Source organism: Anastrepha ludens, chromosome 4, assembly GCF_028408465.1.
Source record: "Anastrepha ludens isolate Willacy chromosome 4, idAnaLude1.1, whole genome shotgun sequence".
Lineage (NCBI taxonomy): Eukaryota > Metazoa > Arthropoda > Insecta > Diptera > Tephritidae > Anastrepha > Anastrepha ludens.
The window spans coordinates 14,429,626-14,437,930 of NC_071500.1; positions in this window are offsets into that span (position 1 = coordinate 14,429,626).

The following is an 8,305-nucleotide window of genomic DNA, read 5'->3' on the forward strand; positions in this document are numbered from 1 at the left end:
TGAGAGCAATTGGTATACATGCATACAGGGTGGTGCGCTCTACATGTAGGTATTTGAGGTCGAAGGTCGATTATCGGCTCGTCCTTGCTTGCCCTACTAATCTACGCAAGACTATCAAAATCATGTATTTAAGTCATTATATGCATGAGTTCACATTTCAACAGCCTGTGAGTAATTTTATAACATACATACTTATGTACATATGTATGTCGTATGTTTTGCACCTATGGAAGTTTGTATGCACATGAGCTTCAAGTTATGTGTCAGCTACTCTCTGAACGTTCTCGCGTTTGATCAGATCCGCTAGGTGGTGAGGAAGCCAGAAATATTTCGGAAAATCTTGTTCAATACCCGATTTTGCTGGTATTCATAAAGTATAAATGTATATTGCTTACTTATGAGTGATATATTTACACGAAATACACAGTATGTTCAATAAATAACATAACTTTTCAGATGTAGAATAAAACACGTATCGTACTGTGTTTGAAAGTTTAGTAGTAGTCTCCATTTAACTCGATACAACGTTCAGAACGATCAACCAATTTCTGCCTGGACTTTTGGATGTCATCTAAGGGAATGTTCTTTAACACCTGTGTCACGGCTGCTTGAATGGCTGGAATATCATCATAAAACGCACCTTTCATGGCAGTTTTCAATTTAGGGAACAGAATAATAGATCAGGAGAATACGGAGGGTGGTCGATGACACAAATATGTTTTTGCATCAAAAATTCACGAGCATTTTTGGTTTTGTGAGGTGGTGCATTATCATGCAATAAAAACAGCTGTTTCCCCTCTGGATATTCAGGTCTTACACGAACAATTCTTGACCACAAACGTTGTAAACCTTGTAAATAGTATTCTCCATTAATAGTTTGACCTCCTGCAACAAATTGCTTGTGTACAATACCCTTGTAATCGTAGAACGTGATCAACATTGTTTTGATTCTTGACTTCTGAAAACGCAATTTCTTTGCTTCTGGCTCCTCTTTCGTCTTCCATTCTGCAGATTGATGGGTAATATTTGAAGCACCATGTTTCGTCACCAGTTATGATCGAATCAAGAAAATCGTGATCGTTTTCAGCTGTTGCAATGATGTCTTTACAATGCTGTACACGAGCGATTTTTTGATCTTCATTTAATTTGTGTGGAACAAAGCGTGCACAAACCTTTCTTTTACCCAAATCGTCAGTTAAAATTTTCCAAATAGTACCAGTAGATGAATTTAATTCTTCAGCCAACATTCTTACAGTGAAATTTCCGCCAACAGCAATGATTTCGCGGACTTTTTCCACCAATTCAGCAGCAACATCATCATTCAAATCTTGACGACCATTTTTAAATCGTTTAAACCAATTATATACATTTGAACGAGCTACACAATCATCACCATGAACTTTTTGCATCAATTCGTACGTCTCACTAAATGTTTTTCCAAGTTTAACACAGAATTTAATATTTGCTCTTTGCTCCATTGAATTTTTACGACACAAGCACGAAACATACTGTCAATAAAAGGCGCGTAACTTTTTAACGTACATGAAGTTGGCTGCGGTTGAAAGCTGACGCTTGTACCTTTTCAATATGATCAAAGTTTAATAGATAGCTCTAAGTGATCCGTGATTTAAATAAAAAGTTCTGTTAATTATTGAACATACTGTGTATATTCGACAAAAATGTATTTGCGCAATATAACTACATTTGAAAGGAGCAGAGGATATAGTTTTTGGAAGTTATCTACCTCAGTGAAATGATAATCCCACGACCTGGTTGCATACTTAGATACGAGTATTAATTTTTTTTCTTTTACTTACTTCAAAATATCGGTTTCTGGCACCCAGCGCAGTCCTTACATATTTGAACATACAATGGTTCATGCTAACGATTCATCGAAACGAGAATCGGAACAAGAGCTATCACTTCACCAAAAAGGAAAAGCTAGTAAATGTATGGGGTATGCTTTATGCGGTTACAACAACGACAACAAAACGCTTGCTTTGTGCAAAGCTTGTTATGCGTCGCGATCAAAAACTAATTAAATTCTATTAAAAATTTACTAACGCAATAAAAGAAGCATAAAAGTAAACTTCAGCTAGAAGAAATTTATTCTAATTAAATTGAGCCAGTGTGTAGTTAAGCATAAATATTATACCTCGGAGAGTTTTAAAGTGCAGTGGAAATCTGAGAAAGCAGCTATCAGAATTCCATAACGTCAATTTCTACTCTCACCTCCAAGTGATACATTCTGCTAACCTGAGCAACTGGTAACCGTAGTTGAAGCTGAGCTATCCGATAAGCGTGGGAGGCATGCTCAGAGTTAAGGAGAATGGAAGCTTCGGGGGTAGCCCTCCTTATAAAACTTAAAGGTCTCCCGAAATTCGCGGCGTCTATCTCGGAACGAGTTTTCGGCAAATAATTGGCATCACAAAAGTGGGTATCATATCGCCATAACGCTCCTGATTGGCGGTAACAGCTTGACCATCTTCATTTTCGAAGAAAAACGGCCCAATAATCGTTTTCGCACTAACGCCGCACCAAACAGTGACTTTTTCGTCGTAAAGAGGTACCTCTTGAATTTCGTGAGGATTTTCAGTGGCGTAAATACGGCAATTTTGCTTGTTTACTGTCCCATTCAATAAGAAATGAGCCTCATCGGACATGATGATTTTGTTCTTCTTCTTCTTCTTTTGACTTCTTTTGTTGAATGTAAATTTCAACAATTTGGGAGCGCTCGTGTGGCGTGTACAGTTTCATGGTAAAAATCAGCTGGGACTGACGCTTTCAACGCGGTATGTCATTAAGCGATCTGACGTCTCTGTCAAAAGATACAGGGTTGCCAGATAGGTCCGTCGAATATGGGCAATCCTGTACTTAGGGAAGCACAGTAAACAGAAAACTTTGAAGCCACAATCGCCAAGTATTAGCGCAAAATTGGCCACTTTGAATAAGAGTAAGAGTAATAACTCTACGCTTAAATTTAGGCAGCACAAAATCTTTCATTTTCATTTTTATTCCTATATCTATCGCTTCAGTAAGTTACTCCCTATCCATAGACTCAAAGGTAGTTGCTAGTTTCACGTGTTGCGGTTTTTTGTTTTTTTTTTTTGACGGAGAAGTTGAATGGGCGGCATTGATTTAACAAATCGCTTAAGTATACGTACATTTTCATGAATGTATGAATGTATGCATATTACAAATACACCTACATATGTACACGCAAATGCCCACATTGTGTATTGAAAAAGCCTATAAATAAAAGCCTTAAATACGAAACAACTCACAAAACAGTGAAGCCGTCATGAGTAATTACCACCCAATGCCTCCCAGCTATAATTTATAAAATTTTATTTTTTTTTTGGCGGCCCTCCCTTCGCGAATTTCACCTTCCTTATAGTGCTGCTCAATTTATCAGCGCTCCACTGCGAAATTATTTCTGGCATGCATTTTATTTGAATTAACTTCAATCTCAAATTCAAAACAAACAAATGCGAATTCACAAGCGATTTCACGAAAATCGCTGCGCAAACACACTCCTCAGGAATACGCGATACACGCTTGTGCAGACTTGTGGGCAATCACACAAATACAGGTATAACTGTCTACTTACATATCCACCAGTGTAGGTTTGTATAATATATGTACACTTATAGGTTCCATTGCTGTCGAAATATTTGGGCAAACAAAGTCGTGAATTTGAGGAGCTGCTTACAAATAATTTACACAAATATTTACTTGCCACGTCAAATGGCAAGACGACAAGCGAAGAGTCGAGGAATCTGTCATCATCAGTTACTCAAATAAAGAAAAAATAAAGTTGCAATCAAATATTTATGTATGGATGTGTGTGTGTGTGTCTACCCTGTATCATACACCTTCGTGAAAGCCGCTCGTAGACCCAGGCGGAATTTTTAAGTGCACAAATAATTAGCAACAGGTATGAAAGTACAGGTATTAAACTCGTTTCGAAACCAACTTCATGCAAAATTAAACAGCCGGAAGAATCGGAAGATTTATTATATAATTTTTGTAAAGGCGACGCTCGTCAATGCTATTTGCCACTTGTGAGCTGGAAAGCGGCAGTATATTCCGAAAAGGTCCAAATAAGGATTTCCATCACTCAAAATAATTTAATTTCATTTAGTAAAAAAAATGAATGATTAATATTGCGCCACCTTGTGCAGCGGCGCACATTCTATGTAGTAAAATTTTATTTGAAATGAAACTCATTGGCAATGAGAGTTGTAGCTTTCTTCATCAGAGAGACAGGTGAACGGTCGAAAATTTAGCGTGTGCGTAGTTTTTAGCCGATCTCAATAGTATCATATTTTTGTAGGATCTATATTAGGGCGGGTGGATTTAAAAATCGCTTATTGTTCTGTGAAAATCGTATTCTAGGGATCAAAATAAGAAACTTTGCCGAAGGAACCATACCTCGAAAACGAATTCTGATGTCCCCCAATTTGGGTCGAATGAAAAATCCCACTTTTACCCATTTAGAGTGCTCCAATCGAGTCCAAATGTATGACCGACCCCCACTAACTTTTGACGGCCGATCCACCTACGCCAGTGGCACACTCCCTGGAACTCCCCTGGGGGGTTCCCCATACAATCATTTCAAAATATCACCATTTTTTGCCTTTACTTGAGAAAAGAAACTAAAAAGTTCGACTTAAATTGGGGGACATCAGAATTCGTTTTAGAGGTTCCTTCGGCAAAGTTTCTTATTTTGATCCCTATAATATGATTTTCACAGAGCAATGGGCGATTTTTTGCCTCCCACAAATCGACCCGGGCTAATCTATATACTAGGTGGTGCAATAGGAAAAGCACAATTTTATGGTTTGAAAGACAGCTAGTCAGTATAGTCTCTCTGAACATCAATACATTTGTTTTAAGGAAATTTTCACTCATGAATTCCATACCTCTAGTGAAAATCTGGAAGGGTTGCAAATGACGTTTCCACAGCTTTCAAAACCTTATCATTTGATGGAAAACGCTTTCCACGCATGAATTTTTTTTTTTGGTCTAGGCACAGATGAAAGTCGTTAGGGGCCAAATCTGGTGAAAACGGTGGATGCTACAACAATACGAACTTAATTCATGGATTTTAGACGTTGTCAAAATGCTTTTGTCCCGATAAAAGAAATTTTTTTTTTTTGCCAACTGAGTCTTTTTGGCGATTTTTTTCCTTCAGCTGGTCTAAAAGATTACAATAATCTTCAGAATTAATTCCTTTTGGACATATGAAAAAACAAATGATTCACAATCCAATAATACACAACAAGCCCCTCAACTAATTGATGAAATAAAAGAGAAACGACAGAGGAAAAAGCCTTCAAGGTACGGTGTTGTTAATATTTGTACTAGACAGGAGAGGACGAGCCCACATATGAAGATGCTATCAGTGGTCCAGAGAAGCAGCAGTGGCTGCAGGCGATGGCAGAGGAGTTGGAGTCGTTCGAAGACAACCAAGTATGGGAGATTGTTGATGCTCCAGAAAGTGCTAGTGTAGTGAAGTGCAGGTGGGTTCTAAAAAGAAAATATGATTGTGATTGTAAGGTGAGGTATCGGGCAAGGTTAGTGGTCAAAGGTTATACCCAGAAAACTGGTGCGGACTATCAAGAGACATTCTCGCCGGCCATTAGACATTCAACCTTGCGCTTATTATTTGCATTAAGCGTTCAATTCGATATGGACATTACTCACTTCGACGTTACAACAGCTTTTCTTTACGGATATTTAAAAAAGGCTGTGTATGGTTTAAAACAATCTGCACTGGCCTGGTATCAGAGAGTCGAAGAAACATTGTATAATTTAGGATTTAGCAAAAGTAAATTAGAACCTTGTGTGTTTATAAAAAATCATAGTAATGGTAAGAAAACTTTTGTTGGAATTTATGTTGATGATTTCATAATATTTTCAAATGATAAGTCAGAAAGTGATATTTTAATTGAAGACTTGGAACAAAAATTTAAGATTAAAAATTTAGGTCATGTGAAGCAATATTTAGGCATGACGATTAATATTGATAAACATGCAAATGTAATTACAGTGGATCAGAAGCAACATATTGAGCAATTGATTAAAAAGTTTAACATATCTGAATGTAATACAGTTAGTACTCCGATAGAGACTAAATTAAATATTGAGAAATCTGATATTTGTGAAGATCATTTGCCATATCAAAAACTTATAGGTTGTTTGATGTATCTGGCAGTTTTGACACGAGCAGACATTGCCTATTCAGTCAGTTAACTCAGTCAATTTAATAATTGTTATTCACATTTTTACTGGAATTATACTAAGATAATTTTAAAATATTTGTTAAAAACAATGCATTATTGTTTAAGACACTCTAAAGAGAGAACAGAACTAGAGGGGTATGCAGATGCAGACTGGGCTAGTGATAGCATTGATAGACGTTCTTATACTGGCATCTGTTTTACTAAATCTGGATCTGCCATCTCTTGGGAGAGCAAAAAGCAAAGGACTGTTGCTTTCAGTAGCTGTGAAACAGAGTATATGGCTTTGTCAGAGGCTTGACGAGAGGCCATTTATTTAAGAAATTTAGAATATGAATTAACAGGTTGTTTCAACAAGATAATATTGTATAATGATAGCGAAAGTGTATTAAAACTGGCAAATAACCACCAATCTCATAAACGATCAAAACATATTGATGTAAGGTATAATTTTATCAGAGATGTAATTAATAGCGGTCTAGTTGAAACTAAATATTTGCTAACTGCTAACATGCCTGCAGACCTATTAACTAAGGGATTGTCAGAAATAAAACCCTATAAAATTATGCTAATTCTTGGTATTGTTCCATATTAAGTTTTTTTAACATTATTTGTATTGTTTGGAATATTGATATAGTGGGGGTGTTGAAAATGTATATCAAAATGTAAATTCTGGCATGTACTTGTACGAATGTATTTATCATATCTTACAACCATTGATGTATTTGTCAAATCTGGAATTCAATTTTTTTAAGTTATTCGTTGAAAGTCGATCCACGTGTTTCATTTATAAAACTTTTGCATTTCAAAAAATTGACGCCCGGTTTCTGGGCACGAACTCGGTACGGCGCCGAAAAACCAGCCTCTTGTTTTGTTTCAGATTGGAATCAGTTTCTTCCAGATAGATAAATCGATGCACTAAACCCACTTTATCCTTGTTTTTGTTCCATTGTTGGCGAATGCGGCACCCATTGGCGCACAGCTTTCAGGAACCCAATAACTCAGTCAAAAATATTGCTTACACTGCCCAGTGAGTTACCTAGAGAACGCAAAACTGATTAAACAACCTGGTAATTTGACTCTTTATCGACATAACCGCATTCACACAAAATGGGGTTTGACATCACTCCTCAAAGTTTTATTATTGAACGGGTTAAAGCACATGGTTATTGACTTTAGCTATTGATTTCATTCATTTGCAAGACAAACTTCAAAAAAGTGTAGAATTTTTACTAAATTTTGTCTAAAACATCAACTTTTGCTCAAATTGCCGTGTGCGCGAATGGACGGTAGCCGTGTCTGACTGGGACGACGTTAACCGCCACCTCTCATCAAGCTTAGCCTACCTCGATTTCTTTATGAAATAAAAATTAACAATTTATGATAACCGCAAACAAAAACTATTCGAATCAACTTTTTAATATCCTAAGTGACATTCCACTTATCACTTTGTTGCTTCCTCATACAGCAAGCAAGTTTTGAAAGGGTGCCACGTTGGAGGTACCTTTTCATTGTTGGGCCGACATTTCCCAATGGCACAGATAGTGGCATCCGTTTCGGGTCGTCTAAGCTTTGACTTTTATCGACAAAATGGTTTGTTTGGAAACATATGCATATTTACAGTTATATATATACATAAGTATACCGACACTGCATGCTTTGCCCACCAGACTGGTAATATTTTATTTACGGATATATGAAAAGCAAATAAACATTTGATTACTACAGCGAGCGAGAAGGAAACTTTGAACGACAGCGCACAGAAAGCCTACACACACATTCACGTACATATACAATATGAAATATGGCACAAGAGCCGCTGATATGTGAGCCATAATTGGATTTTGTTCTTTTCTTTTTTTTTTTTGTTGTATATTGGCAAAGCAATTTTATTATCTATTTAAATCTTTATAAAAGTTCGACAGAAGTTAAAAGAAATTGATGTGCTAAGGCATAGATAAATATTTATTCTAACAAATTAAAAGTTTTCACGCTGCTGCAAAATTTTCAAATTTCGAATTCAAAAATTGAATATTTTTCAGAAATCATTAAAATTTCAA